The sequence below is a fragment of the Pinus tabuliformis genome, chromosome 1_1 (genome assembly GCF_031772625.1).
Source record: "Pinus tabuliformis cultivar Carrire ecotype Pingquan chromosome 1_1, CPIR1, whole genome shotgun sequence".
Classification (NCBI taxonomy): domain Eukaryota; kingdom Viridiplantae; phylum Streptophyta; class Pinopsida; order Pinales; family Pinaceae; genus Pinus; species Pinus tabuliformis.
In genome coordinates this window covers 783,427,508-783,441,326 of record NC_142297.1, presented here as the reverse complement: position 1 = coordinate 783,441,326, position 13,819 = coordinate 783,427,508, and the positions used below count along the sequence as shown (strand labels likewise).

Below are 13,819 nucleotides of genomic sequence, written 5' to 3'. Positions count from 1 at the left end.
CAAGGCTGAATTTTTTCGATTCTTGCTTTCCTCCCTTCCAGAGGAAGCTTCTGAGAATCAGCTCCATATGTTTATGGATGCTAGAGGGGGCGAGAGTGATGGCGAATTGATATATAGGTAGGGCAGAAAGGACGGATTTGATTAGTACAGTTCTCCCAGCCAGATTGAGCCAGTGCATCCCCCAACCTTGGAGCTTTCCCCTCATCTTCTCGACTAAGTTGGCCCAAACTTCACTTTTGATAGACTCTCTTGCAAGCGGAAGTCCTAAGTACATGAAGTGTGTCCAACTTAACTGAGCTGGGATTTCTAAGATTCTGGAGATCCTTTGGGTTATATGTCTAGGGACGTTCCATGTATAGATCTTGCATTTGTTGTTATTTAATTTACCTCCCGAGGCTTGTAGGAAGAGGTCTAAGATGGTCTTAAATCTCCTTGCCATCAGACTAGAGGCTCCACCAATCAGCAGCGTGTCGTCTGCAAATAAAGAATGGTTGATCCCTTTAGTTCCTCTTATTATATCTACTCCAGTGATTTCTTTCATCCTTCTTTTATTTTCCAGGTGTAGACTTAAGGTTTCAGCCATGATGATGTAGAGGAAGGGGGAGAGAGGGCAACCTTGCCTCAAACCCCTTGTGCTTTTGAAAGCCCTGCAAGGCCTCCCATTGATAAGTGGAGCTGTCCAGTTTTGGGTGACACACTCCATTACCTTGTTGATGAAGAGTCTTGAGATCCCGAAATTAGTCAACACTTTCTCCAAGAAGGAGTGGTTCACCCTATCGAAGGCGCTGGCCATGTCCAGCTTTATTATCATGCCTTTCTCCTGTCTGGCCACGCTGCTATGAATTGCCTCTTGTATCAGGATTACATTATCAGATATGTGCCTCTTCGGGAGGAACCCCCCTTGGTTGTCCGAGATGATTGAGGGCAGGATTCGCTTCAGCCTGTTTGCCAAGATCTTAGAAATTATTTTATAAGAGACATTGCATAGAGAGATAGGTCTGAACCTATCAAAGGATTGAGGGCTTGGATCTTTTGGGATGAGAGCTAAAAATGAAGATTTTACACTGCTGCCCAATTTATTTTTTCGCTGGAAGTTTCTCACCATTCTTATAAAATCTTTTTTTATGGTTTCCCAATGGGTTTTGTAGAAACTTACCGTGAAACCGTCCGGCCCTGGAGCTTTGTCGAGAGGCATGCTGTTGATGGCCCATTCCACCTCTTCCATTGTTATTTCTTTATCTAGGTCACTGTTCTGGGCTTCTGTCACCTTCTCTTCTATGATGTTGACGAAATCAGAGTTGTCTTCATACTGCGGGTCTGCTGTGAGCAGCGTTTGGAAGTGATCTGAGGCAGCTTCTTTTATTCCCTCGTTGTCCGTTATCTCCTTGCCATTATGATTTATCCTGCCAATGTTGTTTCCTGCTCTTCGAACCTTGAGGCAATTGTGAAAAAACGAAGTGTTTTTGTCCCCCGAATTGAGCCAGAGGCATCTGGACTTTTGCCTTAGCTCTTCCTCCTCATTCCGCTGTTGGTTGTATAAGGCTTTACACAGCTCTTCCTCTATTCTTTGGTCCTCCTCCGTTTCTTGGGCTGATTCCTTGTCCTTGTTCCAGCTCTCTAGCTTTCTTTGCAGCTCATTTTTTGCCCTCCTCTCTTCGTCAGCGAAGTCTCTCGCCCAATGTTTTATGGCTATCCTGAGGTGTTTGATCTTAGATTCCCACACGAAGTGTGGAGATCCCAATATCTCTGTCTTCCATGCTTCCTTGACCAGGGATTTAAAGTCTTCTTTGGCGTCCCATGCCTTGTTATATTTGAAAGGGAGTGGCCCTAGGTCCTCCTCCTTTTCTAGACGCAGAACCACGGGCTTATGGTCCGAGATATATCCCTGAGTGATTGAACTGTGGATCCTTTGAAAGTTGGCTGCTGCCTTCTCCTGCACCAGAATTCTGTCAAGCCTCTCTTTGATGTTGTTTCTTCCCGTCCTCTTGTTTGACCACGTAAATCTCCCATTTTGAGGAGGGATGTCAATGAGTTTGTGAGCTTGGATGATTTCTTCCAGATTGTCTCTGAAAGGATCTGTGAAATACTTCCCTCCTAGTTTTTCCTCTGTATTTCGGATTAGGTTCAAGTCTCCTCCCAGATAAATTTCCGCCCCTTGTGTGGTATCCATGTCTGCTTTCAGTGATTCCCAGCATGCGGCTTTGTCTCTGTAGTGGGTTGGTGCATACACATTATAGATTGTGCATTTCTCCTTCTGGTCTGAGCTTTGCATGTCAATTCTAATCCACCATCTGTTATGCGTGTTATTGTTGAGAGTCCATTTGTTTTTTTCCCATAATATTCCTAAGCCTCCTGATGCTCCTATGGCGCTCGTGGCTATTCCTTCATACCTGCTGTTTTTTGAAGTGCTTTGTTGGAATTCTAGGTCGCTGATTTTGGTCTCCTGGAGTAGGAGGAAGTCTGGTTGTTCTGATTTGATTAGATATCGGACTGCGTTTATCTTCAGGGAGGAGCCCATCCCCCTACAGTTCCAAGAGACCAAAATCATCATTTACCTGTTTTATTGTGGTTCCCACTTTTCTCCTTCGACTTCTCGCCGCTTCCCCTAGTCTTGTCCAGGTATGTGTCTATAGGTTGTTGCGTTCCGGTGGTCATTTCTTTTGCTGCATTTTCATCTCTTATCTCCTTGTTTGATTTTCTCCCTACTTTCCTAGGAGGATCCGTGGCTGCACTGGTTTCCTTTGATTTGTTTCTTGTTAAGATCCTTTCCACTGTGCGAGGAGGGGATGCCTGAGGGGGGGAAGAGGGGGGGGTTCTGATGCACTTGGGTGATGGAGGAGGGGATGAGGGTTCTTCAGATGCCAGGGATTCAAAGGGGTTGGAGGAGGAGGGGATGGATTGGTCTAGGCTTGAAGGCTCTTGCTGATGGGGAGGGTTTTCAGACTGGGGTTTCTCAGGGGGAGGGTTTGATTTCTTCTTTTTCCTGACAACTTCCCAAGCTTCTTCCTGTGTCTCCGAGTTGTCATTGGTTTCAGGTCTGGCTTTAGGGCACCTATTTGCAAAATGACCATATTCGTGGCATACCTTGCATTTGAATGGGAGTTGCTCGTAGTCCATCTGCTGGATGTGCGTCCACTGGTCCACTCTGAGTTTGACTGCCTCTGGAAGCCCTTTGCCCAAGTCCACTTCTACGCAGATCCTCGCGCATGCATACATGTTTTCCTTTGGTTCTGATCTGTCCACATACTTCCCTATTGCGTTTCCGATGGCTCTGACTGATTCGTCTGCCCAGCAGTGTAGTGGCAGATGCGGGAGGCGAACCCAAACAGGAACTGCGTTAGGGACGTCCATTTCTGGGTCGAAGTCCGGAGTCCATCGATTGAGATACAACCCTCTGGTGTCCATGAAATATGGTCCATTCCTGAAGATTAAATTTCTGTCCTCCACAGTTTCGAAAAGGAATGTGAAGAAGCCTCGTCCACAGAACCTTATCGCAATTTTCCCATGGACCATGGAGTTCCAATTTCTTTCCACCCATCTCTGGACCGTTTTGGGGGAAGGCCAAAGTCCCGTAAACTGTCCGACTAGCCCACGTTCCGCCAAGGCTACAGCAGATCTCCTTGAAATGGAAGTAGGAAGGGGAATTTCCGGAATTTCATCGAGCTTCTTGATGAATTTTGAGGCCGAGGGGCGGATCTTGTCTGCATTGTTCTCTGGAACAAGTGAAGCAAAAGCTGATTCCAGGTCCGGCTGTCCTGCGCCTGGGGAGCCCATCCTCTGAGCAGCCCCGCTGATGAAAAGGGCGGAGGATCGCGGCTCAGCTAAGAAAAAGAGGCGAGGAGCTGCCTGCAGAGGCAGCGCGAGGATCCAAAGACGAAGCCGAAGGCGGGCAGGAGGCCCAGGTTGCTGAGGGGATAGGTAGAAAGGAGGGGAGGCGCGCAGCAAGGGCTGCGGCCAGGCAGCGGGCCTGCCAAAGTCAGGGATTAGGGCCTGCGTCGGGGGCCATCGCTCCAGCGCTCATCCAGTCGTCTCCTCCATCTGAAAACAAATCCCATTATAATAATATTATTATTCATCAAAAGGTAGTGGGCTTGGCCACGGTTCGGTTACCTTTTCGCACGACGAGCACCAACCTTGCTCGGGATCGAACACAAGACCGGTCCGTCATAACGAGGTCGACCTTACCACTACGCCGCCTCCACGACTTTGAAAGGTAGTGGGCTTGGCCACGGTTCGGTTACCTTTTCGCACGACGAGCACCAACCTTGCTCGGGATCGAACACAAGACCGGTCCGTCATAACGAGGTCGACCTTACCACTACGCCGCCTCCACGACCTTGTTTAGATTATTTTATCTTAATACAATATTACATATCGTAATTTAATTTTCTACGAAAACTCGTAATCACAATGCTATTGGATTTTTCTAGAGGTAGAGTTCAAAGGATTTAGTTAGTTGTTAATGCATTGAGTTTTTCTATATATAGAATTCAATAGAATTTAAAGGAATAATAATGAAATGAAATGATATCTTAAAGTTTATTAGATTAAAAATAATTTATGAGACAATTAGTTTTTTTTGTAATTCAGTGTTTTTCCGATACAAATTGATGATAAAGAATTAGTTAATTAAATTAAACAAAGTTTAAATAGAAATCACATGAAATTAGGGAATAGCTACTAAATAGTATAGAGATGGAATACTGACTGCACCACATGAAATTAGAGAATAGCTACTAAATGGTATAGCGATGGACACTAGGGATCTGTTTCGATACCACGTCACATAATAGTATGGTTTTGTTTGTGCCATAGAATTTTTTTGTCAACGTGAGAGAATTTTTTGGCCGACGTGTTTGAACCAACAATTGTAATTCATCATCAGTACAAGATATTAGTTAGTTGTGAATGTTGTAGTTCATCATCAGTACAAGATATTAGTTAGTTGTGAAGATTGAGGTTGAAGATAGTGAAGTTTTTGAAAGCAAATTGTTAGGTTCGCCAATGCGTGTTATATTTGCCGAACTATTTTGAACTAAACAAGTCAGGACAACATATTAATTAATTGTGAAAATTAAAGTAGAAAAGACTTAAGTTTGTGAAAACGGACTGTTATGTTCGGGAGGCATCGGACAGCGCGAAGTGAAATTTCAGTTCTGTATTTTTCACGTATTTGAAATGATTGTTGCTTCAGAAACCAAATTTTGAAGAGATTCTATCCACCTAGTCGTACTGTAAGCGGCGCTTAAAGGCAGAAGGACTGCTAGAGAATTTCTGCTTTGCGTTCCCAGAATTGATTTCGAGGTTTGAATTTCTTTGTTTTGGGTTTGCTTTTTCTGTCTAGGGTACAATTAAAGTATTTTCGTGTCAGGTTTCGGAGCAAAGATAGTGATATTTTGCATAACTAGTATTTTTTATCTTTCTACATATTTTTTCATCCTCTTGATACATCATGCTGCCGTTAAATTTAAATTTCCTATTATTCTAAGCATTTTCTTACGTGTTTTGAATTCCATAAAGTTTTTGAATCACGGGGTAATGTCAGGCTTGTGGTTTTCATCTCGGATCTCTGAGAGCCGTAAAACATATGGGGGAGATTTGTAAAGGTCAATTAAACGCCATTGGAAATGTTTATGGGATTCTATGGAATCTTCCTCTAAATTTTACAGCATTATTTTGTAAGAATTACAACGCGCAGAAATAAAATTTCATTATTCTCTAAACAGACAAACATAATTTGTTGTTTTTTAACGGCTGCTGTAAAGAGTAAAGTTTCGGAGACTCGGACACGTATAGACCCTCAAATTTCAGGGGTCAATGCAGGTGATGTCGGGGTGCCCGAGATAGAGACCTTAACCCACATATTTAGTATACAAAACCCAAAGCATTACAGTAAAAGAACAATAGAGTCAAAACTGGTATTCAAAATAGGATAATTATTATATTTTTCAAGTCTAAATCATAATGAAATACAATTAAGGATCATATAATTATGTTCATCATCTGTCCTCTCTTACACTGTAAAAAGTCCAGACCGTTTTAAGAATACCGACCTTCCTCAGCGATCAACTAATCATAACTATGGAGATTCAGGAAAGCTTTTCTCCAATATTTTAGAACTATATAAATGATCATAAATAAAATACTTGATTTATTACAAGTTTTTCTTAATGTCCAATAGACCAAAGTAGGTCTCAGTGGACAGTAACAGTCATCATTATCGTCATCAAGAAAAATGAAAAAAAAAACCGAGATGGAACAACGGTGAAATTAGTAGTTACACTCAATCAGCCTTTGCTTGGTCCTTTGCCCCTATGTGCCATAGGAAAATATCAGCATCATCTATGGGAAGCTACCTATTCCATCCCTTTGCACAAGTGGCAACTATGTTCAAGGTGCTAGCTAATGCACAGCTCCAAAATAGGCTTACATTGGGCTTCTCTGGCTCAAGGGTCTATCAGTCACTTCTACAGTGGAAAGGGGTTTTACTCTTCTCTTTGAACATAAAGAATATAGACAATGTTTTGGGATGTGGGTGGAATGGTTTTACTTGAAAGACTGGTTGCGTAGCTTTGGGTCCACGTTTGGAAGCTCAACTATGAACAGATCCCCTTCAAGTGCGATTTTTGCCACTAATATGGGTATGTTGCCAAGGATTGCCCATAAAGAGGAGCTCTGCTCTCTCTCCACCTTTGACTAGGAGGATTGTGGCTTCAAAAAACTGGTTAATCCAATGAATAGAAAACAATCATAGGGCCTGCCAAAAAAGCAACAATGTTCTGAATCTAGAAACAAATTCTTTATATTGTTGGATACCCAACAAGAAGAAGCAATATAACCAAACCCTTTAATGGTTATCCAGGGATTAGTTGCATCAGGTCAAAGCACTAGATAACAAGCTTTCCAAGAGGGAGAAATCCCGGACAAAGAGACAAGGAAGTCTGCTGACAACCTTTTAAAGAGGGGGAAATCCCATACGAAGAGACAATGAAGTCTGCTAAAACAGGCCATGAATCCCGAGAATTTCAGTTTCCGCCACCTGTGAATTCCTGTGGCAAATTTAACCAAAGGGCAGAATCCTTGCCCATCTAAACCTTCTTTCTCTCCTCACTCAAAAGAAGACTTTCTCCCGATGTCACTGCAGGAAGGATAACATAGAAAAGGTCCAAGAACAAGTACTGAAAAAGAAGCAATGGAAAAGGAAGTCGCCAGAAACAAGTATTGGAAATGCAGGCAACCATAAATCATGTATTTTCTCGGTGTAAGAAGCCTGAACCCCTCATTACCATGGAATTGTGGAGGGCCAGGAACCTAGGAAGCCCATTAAGAAGAAAGTTGTTAAATTCGTTAATCAAATCTGAGAACATTGTCATGGTTTTGCTACAAGAAACCAAGCTTAGCCTTGACTCCTTATCATCTTTCTCCTAAGGTTTAATCTTTAACCCTAATGCCTTGTTCCTTATAAGACATCTCCATGACTATTACAAAGTTATAATAGAGTACAATGATGATAATAAATAGAAGAACTCTCTCCTCCCTTTATATACAGAGTAGGCGAGGGAGGCTAACATAAAACAAGTACTTATATTCACACAAGTAACCAATAATATGAAACACCCTCAAGAATGACTCTCGTAGGGCCAATACCATCCTCTAAGATGGTGCACTCTCCAACAAGATGTTCCACTTCTTACTGTGTGACATGTCCTCTCATCTATGCCAACGTGATTACCATGCTGCAACAATTTTCGAATCACCCCAAAAGCTAACACTCCCTCTTCACAAGAAAAGTTCTTTCTATAATGCCAATCAACTCCCTTCGAATTGACAACTTGTGACTTTGATGCGTGTACAAAGCTAAAAGAATACTCCTCTATCATGTTATAACATTAGATCTACTTTGCGAGAGTCATACCCATAAATATGGGTCTTCACACCTCAACATCCAACCAATCATTGCTCACAAAGGTGTATCTCTATTCAAGCAATCAACCAAGATATAATGGGGCAACTTGGTTTACACCACCAAACCAAACTACTCCCTCTTACCCTTTGCTAGAGGCTTGAAAAGAACAATGACCTTTTATGAACTGAAGGAACATAACCCTAGATCATTGTGTCTCATTGAACTTTGAAGTCACTTTATAATAAGGAAGACACCCTATCAGAGATATTTTCCCCTTGCCCATACCCTTCTGTATCGTAGACCATAAATCAAATGCTTTTGTATCCAATGAAAAAGTCATCTTGTTCGCTTCCCTAATGCCAACAACACATCAGATATTTGCTCTTGCTTTTCTCTAATACTTTTTATCAGAGGTCGGCAATTGGAGATACAAGGGTCACAGTGATGTTCAACCTAATACTTTTCCCGATTCCTCAACGTTGATGTCATATTGGGGAAGTCTTCTTGCCTCCATAGATACCCCTATATTAGAGATTGGAAGTCAGAAGAGAGTGTTGTGAAAGATTTGATACATGTTAATTCCTTCTACTTTCTTGGTGCTGACTCTATTGGGGGCAAGCCTTGAACTTAGGTAATTTCGTTATCATCTTTGAGCTTATTCGACAACAATTCATGTCTTGGTCTAAGAGTGGGCCATGCCCTTCAAAACCTTTTCTTTAAACCCTTCCGCAAAGGGCGTATGTTGTCTTTCCACAAGTTCTTTCCGTTTTCTCCAATCCAATATATCATCATTAGGCGTAATGACTAATGGCGCACAACCTTAGAGCATTAATGTTGGATCCTCTATTTCTTCCTCATCGACCCTTGCATGTACCAAATATTAAGACATGCTTTCACAGGACGACTTGCCTTGGTGGCATTAATGGCTAACCTATAGCACATTAGCAACTTGCCTTGATTGCACCTATGCCTTCCCATTTGCGTTAATACCCTTCAATACGACATTAAAGTCTCCACTTAGCTGATATGCCATCGAGAATTTCTATAGACTATTCACTGAAGCCTTGCCATTCACTCTTGTAGTGCTGCATAATCACATTATTCTTTAGCTTTGCATTCTCTCTCGACATAAAGGTCCTGTGCGCACCGCTCAAAGGCTTATCAATACCCAATTCGATTTCACTCTAAATAATACATTAGTTTTGAATTTTTTTTTTTTAATGAACTGTGTATTGCGAAGCTCCTGGTAGTTATTGTTGGTGGGAATCGAAGATACTAAAGCAAAAAAATGTCTAAAACATGTAAGGGAAAGGGGAAAAAGCTTAATTTTGCAAAGCTTGTAGTGCTAGATCCTCCTGTAAATGAAGTATTCTATGGGTATAGCGAAGATAGAATATAAACACAAACAACAGAAGACAAGCCAAGAAAAGAGGACACAAGGTGTGGCACCAGCTAGGGACAAACCCCAATGTGGGGAAACCCTTGATCAAATCTTCTTGTATTCTTCAATAGTTCAACAGAGAGAGAGATAGTACAAATACATTTGAAGTCAAGTCAATACTTGACTTGCCAAAATAGGAGATCAGGCATCAGAGGTCTTCACCATGAAGATGACACAATAGATTTGATGCCAAGGATTGAATATATGTAGCAGGTGATAGGTCTAGAACAACTCAACCAATTACCCCAAAATACTGAAGCTTTCTTTCCATAAGACTCTCCTTTCTTTGGTGCTTCATTGATCATGTCAAGGCTGCCCATTTGGCAACTTCTATATCCTGAAAGGACTGAAACATGTCTTGGCAAACCTGATTACTGGTTAGGGCACAAACTCAGTGTGCTACGACACCCTAAACATCCCCACAGTCCACCTATATACAACGACTAACCTTCATACAGTCCACTGCACCACACACTGCCTTATAAGGCTGCTATCTTTCTGAATGCAACACTTAGAGACCATCAACTGCTGGCTATGGCCTGTGGCCTAGCCCAGCAGTGGACTGTGGCTATGGTCCCTCCAAACAATGATCCAAACAACCCTTAAGTAGCAGTCCTTAGCTCCTCCCTTTTGCGGATACTTCTGCCCAACATACCGAGCTCAAGAACAACTTGAACATACCCAAACAATCCTGAAATGACCACGCTGTCACCTACAACAATGTGGCATTATCCATTATGACAGCGGCTAGGAGACTGTAATTAGGATACGTATTAGGCCTCCTTCTAGACTGCAACTAAGCCTTCTTATGATTGCTGTTAGGATTGCCTTTGACTAGCGGATTGTGTCTCCTCCTGTTGCTGTGTATTAGGGTCTAGATGTTGCAGAGTAGGATCACCCTCTAGCTTTGAATTAGGGCTCAATAGACAACAGATTTAGGGCACCTTTTGACCAACGGTTAGGGCACTTTGGAACAACAGATAAGGCTTGTTAGAACTGCGGATAGAAGCCTCTTCTTGATAGCGATTAGGGCTTGTACTTCACAGCTAATTAGGCCTCCTCCTTGACTGTGGCTATGGCACATTTTACTGTAGCTAGGGCTCCTCCAAGGCTGTGGCTATGTCTCTTCCTTTAAGATTGCGTTTAGGGCAGCATTAGCCCTTCCTTGAAAGCGGATTAGGGCACAACTGAACAACAACTTCAACTCCTAGTTTGGACTGCGGCTAGGGCATCATATCTCTATTAAGATAGTGTAGAGAACCCTTCTTGATTGTGGCCAGATTATCTCCTTTTTTTCCTGCGTCTAGGGCTTCATCATCTAGACCTCTCTTTCGACCAAAACCCAAAACAAGTTGAGAGTGATCATGAGTGAAGTGAGTAAAATGACTTGAAGACCTCTTCTATTTATAATAAAACGTTGAGGGCAAGTGGGGATAATTTGGTTGTTGGCCGACCTTGACGAATTGTCACATAACACAAATAAATTCATATCTCCATGAATACATGTTGGAATCGGATGATCTTTAGATCAATCCTACACCCTCGGCGAGAGGAATTCAAGAAAAATATCAGTAACCATAAATAAGAAGACCCACATGGAGTTTGGCCCTAGTTGCCAATTTTAACAAAGCAACATACTTCTAGATTGGTGAGAAATCAATTGCACCTATGCTCATTCCTAATTCGATACATAGGATGAGGACTACGTATTATCCCATAGAGGGCCCATTATCCTGCAAAGTCCCATTTCCTCTATCCCACCAATTGCTAAACAAACATCTGTGGCACCCCCTTTAGATTGTGAAAATTCGGAAACCCCGAATCCTATTGCAGCAACTGATTAAGTTTCTTCTATTTGTTATAAAAACTGAAATAACTTTGTCGCTCTGACTATTGCGCTACTTGCTGAAGGAGCTGCGCAGCCCTAGCCAACAAACGCAGCAAGAAGCATGTAGCTGCCCCTCAGCGGCCTCCTGCTGCTGGGATGGACGCATCAGAGGACGAAGAGCGTATTTTAGAACAACAGCAAGAAAATGAAGGAACAAAAAAAGCTTTCGCCTCTCTCATTTTTGCAATGGGCCCGACAAAGAACAAACCATCAGTCACCAAGTTTGTTAAAAGATTGGAAGACATTCCTGAAATCTCACTCCCTCTCGCCCTTCCTTGTAAAGCAACACTTTCTCTGGCGGAGCGTGGATTAGTGGGGCAGTTTACTGGGTTATGGCCATCACCCAAAACTGTGCAAAAATGGGTAGAAAGGAACTGGACTGCATCAATAGATGGGAAAATCTCAATCAGGTTCTGTGGAAGAGGTTACTACACCTTTCACTTTGAAACAAAGGAAGATCGAGATTTGATATTTAGGAATGGACCTTATTTTATGGATACAAGGGGATTGTATCTAAACAGATGGATGCCAGATTTCGATCCAGAAATGGATGTACCCAATGCCGTCCCTGTTTGGGTCAGACTGCCACACCTTCCCCTTCGAGATGATTCAGTCAAAGCCATAGGAAATGCAGTTGGGAAATATATAGACAGGTGCGAGCCAAAGGAAAATATGCATGCATGCGCTAGAATCTGTGTAGAAGTGGATCTTGGGAAAGGGCTACCAGAAGCCATCAAAATCAAAGTGGACCAGTGGACGCACATACAACAGCTGGATTATGAACAAATCCCCTTCAAATGCAAGGTATGTCACAAATATGGTCATTTTGCAAATAGATGTACAAAAAAAAAAGAAAATGAAAATGAAAAGAGTGAAGATCTGGAAAACAAATGGGAATAGGTTAAAAGAAAGAAGACAGTCCACAAACAACCAAATCTCTCTTCCTCGCAGCCCTCCATATCCTCCGATCTCCATCCTCTATCACCAAAAGAAGACAATAATCCTCTTGCTAGCCTTAATCCTTTTGAGCCTCTGGATCCTTCAGCCCCCCCATCCCCTGGACCAAGATCCAGATCCCCACAACATACCCCCAACCCCCCTTCATCCCCTCTGGTCTCAAACACTCATACCCCTCTCCCCCCTCAGTAGACAGAATTCTAACAAGAAAGCAGTCAAAGGAAGCACCCCCAAATGTAGAATATAAAAAAAGGCAGGAAGAAAGACAAACAAAGAACTCAGGGATGAAGCAGCAGCAAAGGAAATGGCATTAGGAACGCAACAAGCTATGGAAACCTTCTTAGGAAGGAGTACAGGAAACAACGAAAAAAGCCAGCAAAGAGGGAAAGGAGCCATGCATCACCCAACAACAAATAATGATAGTGGTCTCTTGGAATTGCAGAGGAATGGGATCATCCGTCAAAGAAAATGCCACAAGAGACATTCTGGCAAAAGAAAATCCAGGCATCCTTATGATTCAGGAGACAAACAAATAGCCAAGAAACTGAAAATATCAAAAAAAAATTCAAAAATTATGAAGGGGAAGCAATAAAAGCAACAAGAGCGTCAGGAGGTATCTGCACAATATGGAAAAAAGGAACCTGGGAATTAAAAAAACACAAAAGATCAGCACTAGATTCAAACGGATCTAATGCAAATCAGTACAAAAGAGAAGTACAATGTCATAAATATATACGCCCCAAATCACTACAAGGAAAAAGAGCAATGCTGGGCCACCATAAAAGAAGCACTAAAAGAAATGCAACCTGAGAAAATAGTACTAGGAGGAGATTTAAATTTGGTAAGAAGTATAGAAGAAAAGTTTGGAGGAACATATCACACAGACCCATCTAGGGATGTTCTAGAAGAAATAATGGAACATCACAATTTAATAGACATCCCGCCAAGCAACGGGAAATACACCTGGAGCAATAAAAGAGTGGGCAAAAGCAACATAAAAGAAAGGCTGGATAGGATTCTGATACAAGAAAATATAGCAGCAATGTACAACTCGATCAAATCAAAAGTTTTACACACCACAACATCTTACCATAAACCGGTGACAATAGTCATGGGCAAAATGGAAAACCAGGGACCGCTCCCATTTAGATACAGTTCAAGTTGGGTCAACAACATAGAAATCAGCGAATTAGTCAAGGAAGCATGGGAGCCAAGAGTAACAGGATCACCACAGTATATTTGGGAAACAAAATTAAAAACTGCAAGAACCAAACTAAAGGAATGGGCAAGAGAAAATGAAATAAAAAGAAAATAAAAGAAAAAAGATTTACAACAGAAAATGGATAGCATGCAAATTGAAAAAGAAAGAAGGAAAGCAAGATTATCTAAGAGAGAAGGAAATCTTTTGGGAAATATATAGGGAAATAATGGAAGTCATACAAGCATGCATTTCTACTCCATGGATTGCCCCCCTCATAAATGGAAGGCCCAATAACTTTTTTCAGAGCATAAGAGGCCTTAAGCAAGGATGTCCTCTCTCTCCCTTCCTATATATTATAATGGCAGAAACATTAAGCAGGGCTCTGGAAAAATAAAGAAAGGAAAGAAATATCTCAGGGATCAGAAT

The 13,819-nt window shown here is 42.0% G+C and overlaps 1 protein-coding gene across 1 annotated transcript in view; it reads left to right on the top strand.

The window, feature by feature from the left end:
- The first annotated feature begins 5,096 nt into the window (after positions 1 to 5,096).
- The window catches only part of LOC149216328 (phosphatidylinositol 3-kinase, root isoform-like), a 477,313-nt gene continuing 468,590 nt past the window's right edge, over positions 5,097 to 13,819 (top strand). The window contains exon 1 of the mRNA XM_089392772.1: positions 5,097 to 5,304. The gene's annotated coding sequence lies outside the window, so the exon portion shown is untranslated. The remainder of the gene's footprint in view (positions 5,305 to 13,819) is intronic.